The sequence below is a fragment of the Amblyomma americanum genome, chromosome 9 (assembly GCF_052857255.1).
Source record: "Amblyomma americanum isolate KBUSLIRL-KWMA chromosome 9, ASM5285725v1, whole genome shotgun sequence".
Taxonomy (NCBI): domain Eukaryota; kingdom Metazoa; phylum Arthropoda; class Arachnida; order Ixodida; family Ixodidae; genus Amblyomma; species Amblyomma americanum.
Window position 1 is genome coordinate 29,034,746 of NC_135505.1, and position 15,332 is coordinate 29,050,077.

Here is a 15,332-nt window from a genome sequence, read left to right on the forward strand (position 1 = left end):
AATAGCAAAATGCTGCGCATGCTCTGCCATCGAGGAACCTAATCTTTTTTCTTTTAAGCGTTAAGGAGCACGCACTGAAACAGGTTTTCCCTGTGCAACCTGTGTCACCTGTGCAGAAGAGTCGGCACATCTTGGGAACCGATTATGCAACTGTATGTGAACCGGCTTCTACTGGCGTCGCATATATTATCATGGACAGTGAAGGGCATTGCATTGCAGTGGTTTGCTTTCAAGCGTTTACATAAATACTAAGCAAATTTTTGCGACTATATATGATTGTAAGGTGCATAGTGAATGCGTTAAAGAGCGTGCACTCACTGCTCACAGAATTATCTTTCTGTAGTGCGGGAACAGTATGCACGAATTGACCGCACATGTGAATGACGCGCGAAATGATGTACTCCAAATGTCAGCTGTGCCGTTTGAGATAAACGTAACATGTGTGCTGCGTCGACACAAATTATCTCTATTGTTGAATCTTTTTCATCGTCTTCGCTGCCCAGAGAGCGAGGAAGAGGAAGAGCGCTGGGAGTGTGTGTCGGAGGACACGCGCACTACAGAAAGATAATTCTGTGAGCAGTGAATGCTTATTATTACCACTCCTTTTCCCGTCAAAACTTTCCTCTCTCTAGAAATTAACCGCCTGTGTCTTGGCATCTCCCCCGCAGTGGGTATGTGCATGTGGCATCTGAGGACTAACACGCGCTGGGCCGTGCTGGACTGCATCTTAGTCTAGGGCGCATTCATTACAGCCCCTTCTAGCCGGCCAAAGGTTCAGTCTTTGACTGCCTGCCCGTAGCCTATGCTCAACATTTTGGTGCCGAAACCTGGGAAGCGGGGTGGTAACGGATCCTGGACCTCCAAAGGGCTCCGAGTGTGGCTTCTCCACGGAGATACTGAAATCCGAGCGGACGGCTCGACCGCCGAAAAACACCCGACATATTAACTGAACAATTGAACAAGTGATCTTCTGACTTCCAATAATTCGCCACTCAACGGACTAACGTGCTTCTACGAGCGACTGAAAGTGAACAACGATTAGCTGAAGAGAATTTGTGGCAAGCTTTAACTCCACATCTGCGTTGACGCACGTTTGAAGTCGAGTAGGCGACGGTCATCGAGTATGAAGACACCACGACGTAAATCCTGGTTGAACTTTTCAGTTATCAGAACCGTGTTTTGTCCACGGTGACCTCACTTTCTGGAGCTGTTCGTCGAGTTGTCACCGCATCTCCAGAAAGACCTGGAGCCAAGTTACTGAAGCTAGCCATCACTCCTTTCTCTGGGGACTTGAGCCGCTGCGGCGAGTTTTCTGGGAACAACATGAGCAAATTATACATCAAAACATTGCTCTCACTGCCACAGAGAAGGTTCAGTATCAGTGACTATTCCTGAAAGGAAACGCAGCCTCAGCCATCGCGCTTCTCCCTACAATAGAAGCATGTTACGAGGGCGCAGGTGCCATGCTCAAGAAACAATTAGGAGACAAGACGAGTTTGGAGCAGGAGTATTTCTGTATTTCGCATGTTGCCGCACACTCGTTCACCGACTGACCGAAGACTCCGTAAGCACCACGAGTAAGAACACACCAACATCACAGGGCTAGAGCTTAAGGGTGTGCGCAACCCGTCATTTTCCTCTATACTCTGCGATATTCTTCTCCGGACGATACCGCGTGCCATGGTACTGCAGTACCGTCGATCATATACAACTGGCGCATTAACTTATGGCCACGACGTCGCTGCGACTAGGTCGGAGCTGGCTCGCGTGATAGCGTTTCTGGAAATTAGAATTAATTAAAAAATAAATAAATAATAAATACATCTCGCACTGGCTTCGTGGAAAGACCCACGTCCTAGAAACTTCCACGCTTTCGCATTCCTCCACGTCAGCAGACTTAAGTGCCCTGAGAACTTTTATGCCGACGTTCACGAACACACCAGGCAACGCTCCCGCTCCGCTTATATCTAGTCCCCGTCTTGCTTCAATGAGCCCCTTCGATGTCATCGGCATTGACTTCGCGGGACCACTTTTTGTGTCCTCGCCAAGCGCAGAAACCAAACGCTAGGCGGCGCAGTTCACATGTGCCGCATACCGGGCCGTTCATTTGGGAGTGATATCTAACGGGTCTGCTCAGTCATTTCTGATCTGCTTTCGCCTCACCGTCACCCAAAGGTGTGTACCTCATGTCATTTAGTCGGACAATTCCATGGCATTTAAGAAGACTTCCTCTGATCTCCACCGTCTACATAAACTGCGGTCCAACGAGGATGTAGCTGGGCACCTTGGTAACACCGGTGTAACGTGGAAGTTCATTGTGCTTAATGCCACTTGGTGGGGCGGCTGGAGGGAGCGCCTGGAGCGAAATATAAAGTTTCCACTAAGGAAGATTTTGGGCAAATAAAATCTTAGCTTTGAAGAGGTAACGACAGTGTTAACCTAGACAGATCCCGTGCTGAATTCCAGGCCGATTTTTTTCATAAAGTAAGACGTCAGTGAACATTGTGCCCCCCTTGGAACTTGGTCCCTCATATTTCACGGTCGGGAGTGTTCACTTCTTTTCATCGTCTTCGCTGCCCAACCAGCGAGCGAAAGGAACACCGCTGGGAGTGTGCGCCAGGGGACATGCGCTGGGATGTGCCGGACTCCATCTCGGTTTAGGGTGCATTCACTAAAGCCCCTTCTAGCAGTCCGAGAGTTCAGTCTTCGGGGGCCTGCCCGTTGCCCATCGTCAACGCTATTGTACGGAATCTACAACGTAGACATATGGTCTATTTTGTGAAATATACCTTTTAGACTGAAAGTAGTGAGAAGGACATATGTGTCCATAAAACCAGAAAAAATACATTCTCTCTTCACCGTGCATTTCAAAAGCGCTGCGATTACCATTGTTGACCTACATCACAATCAATATTAACATGACACAACATTGAGAAATGCTGTACGAAAACCCAAGTAACGCGCAGTGTACAGGGACAACGATGCATCCGATGACCTCACCTAGTGGGCCCGATTTTGAACCAGTCCGCACGTGAAGCAGATACCATGCGAACACCCGTTATACCCGCGTGTTTCAGTCGTCCGTTGTGATGGAGATGAATACGCCGTTATTCTGCCACCAACCAATATGAAAATAACTGAAGGAGGAACTGGCGCTAGCGTCTGTAATTTGCGGCTGCTGGGGGGTAAAAGAATTGTGACTCCACTGTTGTCCTCAAATTCCCTCCGTGTACAACGCATCCAGAAGACATCGCTATCGCATCGTCCTCTTAAACCGAGCCTCGAACAGAAATCGAACTGAAAAATTCGGGGGGGGGGGGGGGGGGCACTTTGTTGACCTAAAGTGCCGTGAGGCGAAAGCCGTTAGCGCGGTGTTGATGCTTGTGTCACTAATGAGTGGATAAGATCTTAATTAAGCTTCATGTTTCACGTTTATTTTATTTGCATCAAAGATGTGGGTAGGTCCGGGTAAACAGTGAGCGCAGATCACTTGAGGGGCCCCCGGACCCCCCTTTACATGGCATACAGCAGGAAATATGAGTACTATGTAAGAGATTGCAAACATCAGAAGATCGGCCAACTCTACAGACAAAACTTTTTACACAGACACAGATATACAAACAAAATATTTTCTACACAATATATATATATATATATATATATATATATATATATATATATATATATATATATATATATATATATATATATATATATATATATATATATATATATATATATATATATATATATATATATATATATATATATATATATATATATATATACTGACACAGCGCTTTATTGCTTACGTAAAGATGGCTCTAATTTCACGCAAGCTGCTTTTTGAAATATCGACATTCATCGAGCGTAATTGGTTTAATAATTGTGGCATATTGTAACGTAACAAGTGCTTGCGTTTGCCCGCACTCTAAGAACCCAGTGAAGCGAGCGCTAGGGGGGAGGTTGCGTCACACCCGACTCGGTCTCGAGCGACAGCTGCGAGGCTTCTGGCGCGGGCGCGGTGCGCGCGTCGGTGGCGCCACCTCGCGCACTCGCAGTGAACTACTAATGGCGCAACATGGCCGCCGAAATTTTCTCCCCGCGCTAGCGCGGCGCGTCATCTCGGTGGCCATTGTTAATGATAGTAACTTACAGACTGACGGAAGGACGGACGGACGAAGCATGAGCCATTAAAGGCTTTCGCCTTTAAACAGAAGAGCAACTCCACCTTATTCTCATTTGGGCACCTTCATCATTAGCATGACTACGCCCACTGCAGGGCAAAGGCCTCTCCCATGTCCGTCCAGTTATTCTTGTTCTTTGCCAGCTGCGCCCAACGTATGCCCGCAAACGTCTTAACCTCATCCACCCGCCTAACATTCCGCCACCCGCTGCTACGCTTACCTTCTCTTGTAATACACTCCGTTACCCTCAAGGACCAGCGGTTATCTTGCCTTCGCATTACATGCCTTACCCAAGCCCTTTTTTTTCGCTTGGTTTCGACTAGGATGTCATTAACCAGCGTTTGTTCACTCACCCATTCTGCCCGATTCCGGTCTCTTAACGTTACACCTAACATTTTTCTTTCCATACCTCGCTGCGTTGTCCTTAACTTAAGCTGAACCCTTTTCGTTAGCCTCCACGTTTCTGCCCCGTAGGTGAGTACCGGCAAGATACAGCTGTTGTACACTTTTCTCTTGAGGGATATCGGTAAACTGCCATTAATGATCTGAGAAAACCTGACATATGGGCTCCATCCCATTTTATTCTTCTAGTTATTTAAACCTGATGATCCCGATCAGCGGTCACTACTTGCCCTAAGTAGACATATTCTTTTAGCACTTCCAGCACCTCGCTACCAATTGTGAACTGATGTTTCTTTGCTAGATTTTTGGATACTACTGCGGTTTTCTGCATGCTGATTTTTAGAGCCAACGTTCTCCTCTGCAGGTCTAACAGGAGGATCATGCTTCGCACTTCATCTCCTGAGTGACTCAGCATACGCAATGTCATCAGCGAATCGGAGGTTATTTAGGTACTTTCCATGAACTCTTACCCCCAGCTGTTCCTAATTCCGACCTCGCAATACCTTCTTTAAAAAGGCGGTGAATAGCATTGGCGAGATCGTGGGTCCCTTCCTGACGCCCTTCCTTATGGAAATTTTATTGCTGACTTTACGAACGACTATGGTAGTTGTGCAGCTACTACAGACACCTTCCAGTATTTTTATATAAGGTTCTTCTATACCTGATTCCGAAATGTGTTGCATGGCTGCTGAGGTTGCCACTGAGTCGAATGCTTTCATGTAATCAATTGAAGCTGTATATAGTGATTGGTTATTTTCTGCGCATTTTCTATCACCTTATTCATAGTGCGAGTATGGTCTATTGTGGAATATCCTTTACGAAAGCCTGCCTGATCACCTGGTTGATTGAAGTCTAAGGTTTCCTTGACTTTATTAGCGATTACCTTAGGTAATGCCTTGTAGGTGACGAACGGTAAGCTGATCGGCATGTAATTTTTCAAGTCATTGGCGTCTCCTTTCTTGGTCTAACCACGCCAAATCGTCTATCAGTTTTTTAGAAATTGAAGTTTGCAGATTTTTATTTAAGGTTTTACTTTTTCAGCTCAAATGCCGCTGCAAGCGTGCAGCGTAATTGAGAGGCGGTCGCTCCATTATCCTAAAGTTCTTGTTAGTGCGTGCCACAGGGTCATCATATGCAAAGTGAATAATGGGCCAGGAAGACTAGTTCCTAAACTACAGAATTCTCTGTCATCAAGGTTTTGCTTTATATATTACACAATTGCACGTGCAAACCGCTGTCACCAGCGTCGGACTGAACCAGCAAGATGGATGGTACTAGGATATTTGTAGCGGTATGGCGAGGTGACGTGGGGAAGCGAAAAATCTGAAAATTGGTTTTTGAGAAGAACGGCAGATTGGGCGAGTTGGAAATACTCCATAATGTTAAAACAGCGCTAAGCAACAAGGACGAAGAAAGAAGGCAACACACACAAAGGTGCTGATTTTTCTTACAACTAAACTGTATTTCAAGTAAGCAGGTCGATTTATACGTGCACAAGAACTACGCACATGCGCACGGTCAAACACAGATGTACTCATTTAAAAATGCAAATAAAAACACACCGCATAAAAGGCTCGTGCAGTTATCGCCGATATGCTACCCCCTGTGCAACAGGCTCATTTCCTTGGAGTTTAGGGTTACTGAAGGTGTGCTGACGCAACAGCTTGTCTTTATGATATGCATCGAGTATTTCTTAGCGCCTTTGTGTGTGTTCCCTTCTTAGTTTGTCCTTATTGCCTAGCGCTCTTTTAACATTATGGTTTTTGAGGAAAGGAAGCGGCATAGTATTTGTCTTACATCTCGGTGAGCATCTAAACCACACCGTAAGGGAAGGCTTACAGGAGGGAATGAGAGTAGAAAGGAAGAAACAGGCGCCGCCGTAATGGAGGTCTCCTGAGGAAAGAAAGCGAATCCAAATTTCGTACCTGTTTCCTTTGAGACACTGCTCCGCCTGAACATCAAAATAATCAAAATCAGAAATGCAGTGGGGAGCGCTCCAGAGGAGGCTCTATAATGCCTGTGATGTCAGTGCACGTTAAAGAAGCCCAGGTGGTCGAAATTTCCTGAGCCCTTCACTACGGCGTCCCACATAGCCTGAGTCACTTTGGGACGTTAAACCCCCATAAACCAAACCAAAGCATTATCAGGGAATGTATGCTTTATGAAAGTCTAAAGAAAATTTTCGGAAGTTCTCCACGGGAAGCATACGCAGGCCCCAGGCATCGACGCCGATCACAGCCGTGAGGTGCCGGTCTGGACAGCAACAAAGCGGTATATACAGACGCGCTTCTGGGCTGTGCAGTGACGTGGCGGCCGGTGGAATACAGTTCAGAGATCAAACGAATCGATGTGCCAGGAAAGGTGTGATAAAACTTTTCGATGGTTCATGCATCGACGTGGTACAGTAAGTCCTGCGTGCCGTGCACAAGCGACCCCTACTGACTGGGGCCATTGCACATGCGAAGGAGGTTGACTATACCTGCCCGACCATTACCATGTACTTGGCTTGTAGTGTGAAAATTGTGGTGCAGAAAAAAAAATTAAGAATGGTTTTTAGAAAGAAAACAGCGCACTAATGTCTCACATCTCGGTGGGGACCCGTGCGGCACCATGTGGGAAGGGAGAAAGATAGAAAGAGGTGCCCTAGCGGAGCGCTCCAGAATAATTTAGACCACCTGGGGATCTTCAACGTGCAATGACAACGCAGAGTACAAGGGACGAGTTTTGGGTTTGGCATCCATTGAAACGCGGCCAAGAACTAACCCCTGATCCGAAACGCAAGGCTCGCTAGGGCCTCGCAGCTTGCGCTCGTGACGCCGAGCTAGAACGTGAGGTTTGCGAGGACCCCGAGGTGGGGACTCGCTAATTTGATCCAGTAAAATGGGTTAGACATTTCACAGACAGACAGTTCTCATATTCGACGCATCATGTAGCGTCAGGTGTTTCTTGTCTGATTTTGATGGTGGCGCTGTCCGCCAACAGGAAGGCTGAGGAATTCTAATCACGATAACCATCTCGTCGAAAAATAATTTGCGGAAGTGTAATTTAAGAAATTCATTATTCTACGCCGCTTTTTCGGTTTCCAGATTTTCTTGACTGCTTATCACAATGCTTCGACAAACAGTGCAGACAGAACAAAGCCAGCCAGGTTACTCATTTTTGCCCCGATATTTTCGCCTCCTCATGCTTCTCTCCGCAAACGATGTTGTGATCGTTCCTGCTAATGAGCACTTTAAGAAGAAGCGCGTCTCCGGACAATGTAAAAAGGGCTTCTTTTCTGTGGTCACCAATACTTAATACACTGCCCTTAAGAATGGACTATTTCCATACCATTAACTAATGTCTTTCATCAATTAAATGTAGTTGAAAGTACTCAATAGATTGTTATTTCAACTTAAAATAATTGTTTTTTTCAGGCACTTTACTGTTGAATGCGACTTTTTTCTGTTGAGCGTTATTCATACAATTAGACTTAATAGACGACGAAAATAATTACATAACTCTGTACCTGAAGGATCCACCAGCCAGCTCTTCACCCTCCACGCCTGTGGGTGTACATGACTCTGACCCAGTCTCCCTCTCTAACGCTTGTCAGTCAGATATTGAATCGACATCGCAATCTCAGAAGTGCCGTGCTTCCTCTTCTCCTTCTATGTCTGGCCATCCGTATGTCAAGACTAAGAAAGGGTCGCCAGGAACTGCTAAGAAATCATGTTTGTTGAAAGAGGCTGTTGCTGCCTCATTTTTAAAGCAATATTCATGGCGGGTATGTCTGTACTCTAGTGGAATTGCCGCTCAATCTCATCTTCTTTCCATGACTTCGAGCAGCTTATTATTAAATTTCTTCCAGCCATAATTTTAGTACAGGAATCGTGGCTGTCTCCTAATCGACATTTCACAATTAAAAACTTCTCTGTTTTTAGAGCTGATCGCCCGAACGGCAGGCGTGGGGGATTAACATTGATTTAAACAAAACTGTATCACCGTGTCTCATAAATTTATGCGAGATGATTGTGAGGTTTTTGCAGCATCCTTGTTCCGCAGTGTTTTCCTGTTACAGTTGCAAATATCTACTCACGCGCACGTGCCCGTAGGACGGATGGGCTAGATGCTTTACGGCACAACGGCAGAAATGTAGTTTCGGCTGGGGAATTAATTCGCATAATGTTATATGGGGTTTCTGAAAAAACTGCAGCGGGCATATACTTTGGTCTTGGATGTTAGAAAATGATGTGTGCTGCTACAACAGTCACCCCATAACTAACGTGAGGGCACATTCCCATTCAGCCATTGATACAACGTTAGCTGTCAATGGTATTGGGATAACTTCGTGGTCTACAATTGACCACGGTAGGTCAGGTGACCACTACCCACTCTTTCACCATTGCACGCAGTCTGCTTAGGGCGACGGGTTAAGCACAAATCTTTGTAAATAATACACTGCCCGAGAGACAGACTCCTATGTGAGGCCTGCTTATCTATTGTTCCCTCGGATAAATCTGACGGGGTCCCTAAGTATTACCTTCCGCGTTAGACACCACTTGGCTATCGGTCTTTGCAGTTCAGTCAGCGGTTAAAAATAACACTCCTTCGTTTTGGTAGAATGAAGACTGCGAAAAAGCCTATCCTGAGAGGAAAGCCGCATGGAAGATCCTAGCGCATAACCAGTGCATAAGAACTGAATAACATAAAACATTATCCCCAGCATCTTTGAAAAGAACGATATAGAAGGCTAAGGATGAATAAAATGCAAATCTGAACACCTATCTGTCTAACCCAGTCATCCGAAAGTCTCTCTATAGACACATGGAACGTACTAACGTACTGCCCTCTTCTCATAGCATTCACTCCAGTGTTGCCCCCTCGGGAGAAAAAGACCAACTGGAGTACATAGCTCAAGGCCTTGCTGATCGTTTTCATGCTTGCACTTGCTTTCCTTCAATGCCATTTCGTTTGGGTGCTGACTTCACTGAGGTCTCTATATCTGATTTAGCGAATGTAGTTAATGGTCTGCAGTCTGCTGTCCCTTGGGTTGGTGGAGTAACAGTTGGCATGCTCAAATACCAATGCAACACTTTGCCCCGGACCTCTTGCAGTTTGTGGATTGGTCTTCAGAAAAAGCCTGGATTCCAGAAAACTAGAAAATAGTGAAAGTATTCGGCCGATTGCTCTCACTTCACATTTGGTTAAGCTTGTAGAAATGGTAGTCTTCAGCCGCCTCACGAATCATGTTTTGTCTCTTCAAGGCTTCAGCGAGGCTAAGGTTGGTTTCCGCCGTGGGTGTTCGATTTGGACCGTGCACTTAGACTTGGAGAGCCATATTAGGGTTGCAATGAAGCAGAAAGAGGTGTTACCTCTTGTTACTTTAGATATTGCCGAGGCGTATGGCAGAGTTGAACATAGCATTCTGCTTCAAAAGCTAGGTGGTGTACAGCCTCCTTGGTACCTCTTCGCGTGGATAAGGGACTTCTTAAGGAATAGATCATACTTTTACCCCAAGGCCAAGTCAGAGTCAAATTTATTTCAGCATTACTGTCCACTGGACACGTGTGATGTTGAAGAGCGGCAAGCATAAAGCCTAAAAAGGCTTGAAAAAGGCCTGCGCCCCGCTTGCAGGTGGCAGAGTGACGCAGAAGCTGGTATGATAAAAATACATGCAAGTTGCACAAAATAAGCAAGAAATGAAAAAGCACGTGGAAGCAAAAACAAAACTAAGTGCAAGAACACCAAAAATAAGCCAAAAATTACAATTCAAGTGAAATAAGACAAACAAAAATGAGTGGTAAAGCTGACTATAAGATAAGGCTGATACAACGGAATTTCAGAAGATTAGAATCTTTAAAAAAACCTATAATATACATGTAAAACACAATCACAGAGTGGTCATAAAAAGTGGAGAGTTGATTTTTGGAAATGAGCAAAATGTACAACAATTTAATACATTCTGTAAGGTGTACCATACCATCTGGTGACCGTAATTTGTTTGTGTGTATTGTGACTTCCATTCTTCTGTGTTTCTTGTGTTATATATACTGTGCCATAATTTCATAACTGCAAGTACTCGGAGATAAGGGTCGTTATTTTTCGTCGAGGTCTGGTAGCATGAAGCAAGCATTGAATTGTAAAGATTTGGTAGTGGGATGGGGTTTAGTTTTTTAAAAATGTTCTTGGTGTGTGCGTAGTGAACCTCATTCGAAATGATGTGCACTGCTTTTTTTGTAACTTGTGTACTTTATCTAGGTTGGTAGCAGTAGGCGTACCCCAAACTAAGTACCAATATCTCGACGTAGATACAGTATCGAGATGATACAGTATCAACTTCGTCTTTTGTGATAAAAGGAATCGCAGGCGCGATGGCATCCCAACACAATCAGACAATTTGGAGCCGGACATCGTGAGCGTTCCACGACATGTGCTCTTGGAAAAGAACACCGATGCTTTTCGCGACGGACACAATTTTTATGGTGGATCCAGCTAGGCTAAGGTTTAAGTTAACGTTTACTGGCCTGTTTTTTGGGTGGAACTGAACTCCTTGCATTTTATAGACATTTATATTTCAATAGTTTACCATGCTGCAATTTCCTAACAGCATAAGCACATCATTTGTTTTTGATTCGAGCTCACTAAAACTAGGTTCTGAAAAGAATAAACCTGTGTCGTCGGCATATATGATATATCTAGATTCGTCATTAATTTCTCTTATGTCATTTATTTAGATGTTGAATAGCAGTGGCTCGAGAATACTTCCTTGAGGAACACCAATACGGAGACGTGTGAAATTAGATGTGTAACAATTTATTTGCACTTGCTGCTGTTGATTATTTAAGTAACTCTGCAAAATATTCAAGCACGTACCTCGAGATCTGTAATGTTCTTGCTTAGTTGCAAGAGTAGTGTGATTAATTCGGTCAAAGGCCTTGGAAAAGCCCACAAAAATTTCAACCGCGTAGCATTGATTTTCGAAAGAGTCCTGAATAATTTCTTTCTGTTTTAATAAAGCTGTCTCGGTTTAACGGCACTTAGTAAATTCAAACTGCAAGTGTGTTAATATGTGGTGTTTTGCCGGAAAACGGTTAATTCTTTCACGCATAAACATTTAACTTTCCTTAAAATAGGCTGGTCACATCGATATTGGCCCGTAATTCGTCATGTTGTTTTTATCGCCACGTTTAAAAGTAACGGAAACTTTCGCCATCTGTAAGCGGTACGTAAAATGCCCTTTCAAAACGATCAAGTTTACAACGTGTGCTAACAAAGGCGCTAAAATATCAATGACATGTTTAATTGGATGTATCTGCAAGTCATCAACATCCACGCACTTACTGGGTGTCATAGATAGAACACTTCTTTGGCCTCATTCACAGTCACCGGAAACAAAAATGCGCTTTCTCGCGTTCTGTTCTCAAATAACCAGAGCTGAGCGATGTGTTTTTACAGTGCGTAATTCAAACGTCTAGCACCGTTGACGTGTTAAACTGAGTGCGAGTTGGGAGTCGTGATAACATTTCTGCATGCATGAGCAGTTAATAAGTTATAAATCTGGTCAAGATACCTTGAAGGGCTCAAGAGATCTATGTTTAAATCGCCACCTAGAATAAAATTGCAATTATTGCCATTAATCCAATCTAAATACGTGTCAAGAAACAAAATAAAAGCCCCCATATGTTCTCCAAGCGGCCTGTATACGGTCGAAAAATACCAAATGTGCTTTTTATTGCCAGAATTTTGTCAGATGTAATTTTTGTCATGGAGCTAACCACTTCGCAGTTGAAAGTGTTTTTGATTAGTACGATAGCACGGCCGCCTTTTCTTCTACAGCGGCTTAAAAAGAACGACATATAGCCAGGTAGTTTTAACACTTCATAGTCATCGCGATACCATGGCTCAGTCACCATTATAACATAGAAACAGAAATTACGACTATCTAGCAACGTTACGATCGCGTCTTGTTTGTTTCGAGCTGACTGCGCATTAATATGCAAGCATGAAGTATGCCCCTTACTTATGGCGACTGGTGCTATGAAATCGTGCGGCGTCAGGAGGCAAGTAGGTACATGCTTATCGCTAGACATGGGCCCTTCCGTGATGAAAGAAAAATTGTAATAGATTAAGCGCTTCCTGGTAGAAACACAGGCAGTGCGAGCATAAAATACGCCACCTTTGCTGCGGCTTAGTTAGTATCTTAGTGAATATCATGTTCATATTACTGTGCTCAAATCTTCTTTGCTCAAGTGAATTACAGTAACACCTTCCACCTTTCTCACCAAAATGCTTTCATTTCGAAGCCAGAGATCGCGGTGTTTCATTTCTTTCGCTCGAGTTTTCGTCTGCTGGAGAAGCTTGTTTCTAGCCGGTGTCAGGTTCTCCTTTAAGTGAATTTATCATCTTTTTCCTAAAGTACTTTTTTTCATCCATTTTTCTTTGGTTCCCGCCTTACAAACCGTACTAATTTTGGAGGACCTGTTTTGTGTTTCCCTTTAATTTGGTGAACTGCCTCGATGTCGTATTGACTTGGAGCATCTAACATGTGTTGGCTTGCTATCTATCGAAGATTTTCCCTCAGATCCTCAGTAGGACTTCGTTTAGACCGTGAATCTACAAGTGCTTTTTCTTGAATATAGCTTCAATCTGTCCTCTGCTACTTCTAACCTAGCAATTTCTACATTTTTATCAAGTAGCAGACTTTCAAGTCGCTTGTTTTTTTTTTCTTGAGATTTTTTATGTCTTCCTTCTGAGAGTTTAGAGTGGATAGTGCCTCATCATTTTTGGATGAAAGCAACTGCATTGAATTTTCCATGGCCTCAATTGTCTCGGTTTGCCCTTAAATGCAACTTTGCGTTGATTCCTGTTTTGCCATTTGCTTCTCTGGCCTTCTGTTCTAATTGTTCTAGGCAGAAAAGCACAAGACTGAATTTAGCCATGACGTCCATCAGAGATGGTTCAACGTTGTCTTCCGATTTGCGATCAGAGATAGACTCTGTGCTCCCCTGCCATCGTGTTAACCGAGATTTGGAAGTAATGCAGGTGAAACAAGACCACGCCTCCACCTTTTCTTTTGGTATGCTTTTCAAGGCATTCTTTGTGACACCAGAGCCTTTTCCAGTGTGATATCGATTGCTACATTCACTACATGCAAGATATGAACAATCAGGAGCGAACGCCTTAACTCGCACAAGGCAGTGAAATGACATGTCGGGTAAACACTTGTTTTCGCAGTCAGGCGGAGTAAAAAGTAGTGCCAGCGAAGAAAAGCTAAAGGAAAATTCCTTCTTACCTAATCAGGCAAGTCGAAAAAAACCATGGTAATTGCCTCGCGCGCTTCGCAGGACTGCAGGTCCCGAGCGCAAAACGACGGTTTATATGCCTTGGCGCACTTGGCGTCTTGATTAGGCGTCTTGATCAGTGCAGGGCTCGATCCAAGCGTCGCAGGAGACAAAAATGCCGTGACGATAGGTAGCCGAGAGGTAGACGATAAGTAGGCAGAAATAGTTAGCCAGGCAGGTCGTCCAAGGGCCCTCAGTCTATGTGGTTAGTAATCAGGCAAGCAGAAGAAAGCCATGTTAACCGGCTGGCGGGCTCCGCCGGATTTCAAAGGTACGTTAAATTCTAGCATATACGCCCACTCTAGAAGTGTTCCACAAAGCTCCAATCTTTCGTCACTTTTGTTTATTCTACTAATGTGTGGCATCCCTATTTATCCGGTCGTCAAAGTCTATGTGTATGCGGATGATATTGCTTTTTCGCTTCTGCCAAAAATATTCATATCCTGTATTAATTGTTGCAAGATTATTTAAATGTTCTGGAAGTTTGGCTCGACAGTCTGATGTTAACTATAAATGTAAACAAGTGTGCAGTCCTTCTTTTCCCACAGGCATCCCCTCTTTACACGTCTTTGTCGTATCACTCCATCCTAATCCCGCAAGTTGATTGTATTAGATACTTCGGTACGATATATGACCGGAACTTAGACTGACGGCTCCCAATTAGAGCACTGTACTTAAAGGTTAGCGTGCACTTGGCTGGCTGGCGAAGTTCAGCAAAAAAAAAATTGTAATGCGTCACTCTGCTATTTCTTTATAAGACCTATGTACGACCAATACTTGAATTCGGCTCTGTTCTCTTTTCTGGGTGCCCAAGGTGCAAGCTTGAACACCTGATTCTTATGCATCGGCACAGCCTGAGCATTTGCTTAGGTGCCTAAATCAGTGGCAAGTGCTGGGCCGTACTTGGAGGCGGGGATAATTGATCTAAATTTGCGGTTATAGCTTATCAATGTGCGGACGTTTTTAAGCTGCTTAGAGCCTGTTCCTAGATTGGCTTACCCTTTATTTACAACAAACCCATCTCTACTCTTTGGTACTTTTTGGACTAGGTATAAGCTTCCTCAGGTTGTGGTCACTAATTCCCCGCTGTCAAAAATTTCTGTGTAATTAACTTCTGCAGTACCAGTTAAACACCGCCGGGCTGACACCGTAGTCGTCTTTGACGACACCCTCTCATGGAATGTTAAGAATCTGCATGCCATTGTATTGAATCGGCTTATTGAGAAGTATCTGAATTTTCTTTAATATAAAGCCGATTTTACAGACGCCTTCCAGCAAAATGAAAAGGCAGCCATTGGCATTCATTCAATGGATCTTGATTGGAGTTTTTCATTCCGGGCCCCTGACTAAACCCCTATTTTTGTCGCTAAGTTTCTGGCCATTGAGTTGGCCTTAATAAGGATTGCGTGCAGTATCTCTC